Below are 2,245 nucleotides of genomic sequence, written 5' to 3' on the forward strand. Positions count from 1 at the left end.
CCGGTGGGGCCGGTGGCCTACCTCCCGGCGCTCTCGCGGAGATGAGCGAGTGCCTTACGAGCGACGGGTAGGCAACGCCATGTCACGCCTGTTGAGCGGGCAGCCTACCTACCTCAAGGCGTCCAGGCGGCCGCCGAGTGAGATATCGCCGCCTTTTGTCCATTCAAAATCCGCGGCAACCACCGGTGTTTGACACGCGTCCTGGCATATGAGCTCCGTCGTACGACCACGTGGTCACCCGCGGCGTCGCGAGGCGCGGACTGCATCAGCCACTGGAGCGCCGCGGCCACGCAGGCCCACGCGGCCTTCCCAACGGGCCCGACCCGGCCGCCGCGCCGCTGCGCTACCCTAATTTACAAGGCTCCCTCATCTAAACTTTCCGACAAGTCTGACCCCCGCTCAGCCTCCCTTGGGCTGCAGTGAGCGAGAGAGAGAGAGACAGAGGCTCAGAGTATGAGAATGAGAGGGAGAGAGAGAGAGAGGGGTCGGGGGGGGGTTACCACCGGGGGGCTCGGATCCTCGCCTCGTGCACCAGTCCGAGAGTGCCTGCCAGCCCTGCCCGCCTAAGAGGTCCCTGAGGCCCACCTCGCCACGCCGGCCTGGTCTCAGAAGTCGCCACGGCCGCGCGCAGTTGGTGCCACATTTGGCGCTCAGATTAGCAAGTTGGGGGCCCATAAAAGCCGCGTCGCACGTCGGCAAAGATGTCGCGGGGAGGGATTTTTTTGTTTTAACATTCTTTCTCTGTAAGCGCGCACGATGACGTAGCGCGAGCATCTTGCTAACGGCTCCCCCTCTGCTGGCTTCAGCTCCTCGACTCGCCCCCGTTATCGCGCGTGCATGCGGCGACACCCTCGCAAGAGGCGTCACGGCGCCTCCTGTCGTATCTCCACCCGACAGACCCGCGACAGACTCCGCACAGCATATCAACTCGCGAGTGCACCCTTTTCCCCCGGTACCATGCTTCAACAGCTTCAGGGCCACCTTAACGGTAAAAAAAAACATGAACCTTTTAAGATGATCTTGACTGAAGAGACATCTTAGGATGTCATAACAGTTTCGGAACGACGAAAATTGTCTCCTGTAATGTAGATTAATCTACCCTGCAAATTTGAAATGTTCTCCGACATTTATTAATATCTACGAAATATATTCGTAACATTACGAAAAAACTTCGTGAACTAACACTACCGATATATTTTCGCGTGTTTTCTTAAAATATTCCTTACGAAACATTTCGTAATGTTTCTTTCGTTGAATCACGAGAATCTTTTACGGTGCCTTGGTTTTTTGATGAAAAAAGTACCCCTTTTAGAATGGAGAAAGATCTACGACAGAACGATCGAGGGTCTTTCTGTGGGTTCTGGCTGAATGGTTTTGGGTACCGCCGACATCCACTTTTGGATTCCGACTGTCAAATCCCGTAATATTCCACTTCTGAAAACGAGCAGCTCCTTCGGCATTCGCTCCAATATTTCTAATACCCGCCCGTCCCCCACATGAACCACGGGCTGGCCCGGGGGACGGACGGGAGCCGCTGATCGACAGATAACAAAATACATTCTCGACGAAAGGGACGCAACCCTTCTCATTCGCAGCCTGACAGATGTCCGCGCGCCCGTCCGAAAAGTTATCTGCCACTCCGATTCACGATCCGCACGCAGTCTCTCGCCCCGCATCCAAAATGATGGCTTCTTGCTTAAATATGTAAATATTTGATAAACGTATGAAACTGATGCTTCCACTCGTTTTATCTCCAGCACAGCGGTACTCTCTCGTCCGCTCTGTTTTAGTCTTCCTCAGACGTCCTACAACCCTCCTCTTTCTTTCTCTCTTTCTCGCGCGCTCTCTCTCTCTCACACACACACACACGCGCGCGCGCGCACGGACGGCTGAGAGGAATAATTTAGGGAGGTCGTGTGCCTTGTGCTTCGTGCGGGCGGACTGGGAAGAGAATGGGGTGATGGTAAAAGGTAAGAGTAGGAGAGAGATAGAGAGAGTAGGAAAGCGAGGAGCGAAGAGAAACAACAGAGTTGAGCGCGAGAGGAGCTTGGATTAAAGTTTGATTCTGCCTAGCACGACGGCAGTGGAGCGGGCCGCGCCGCCCCTAGACACCCATCCCAGCGACTGTCATTGCCTGGTTGTAAGGTCGCCGCACGCACCGCACCGCGCCCGAGGCTGGCCGCCATCGGCCTCCGGCGCGCGGGGGAAGGGGGCGAGGGGGTGCCTGCGGCCGGCTGAGGAGAGG

The 2,245-nt window shown here is 56.2% G+C and overlaps 1 protein-coding gene across 5 annotated transcripts in view; it reads right to left on the reverse strand.

Annotated features, from left to right (window-relative positions):
• LOC113204686 (protein kinase C, brain isozyme) overlaps positions 1-2,245 on the reverse strand; it is a 75,637-nt gene that overhangs the window by 24,674 nt on the left and 48,718 nt on the right. The window lies entirely within an intron of this gene.

This window comes from Frankliniella occidentalis, unplaced genomic scaffold, assembly GCF_000697945.3.
Source record: "Frankliniella occidentalis isolate FOCC.00 unplaced genomic scaffold, Focc_3.1 Scaffold115, whole genome shotgun sequence".
Lineage (NCBI taxonomy): Eukaryota > Metazoa > Arthropoda > Insecta > Thysanoptera > Thripidae > Frankliniella > Frankliniella occidentalis.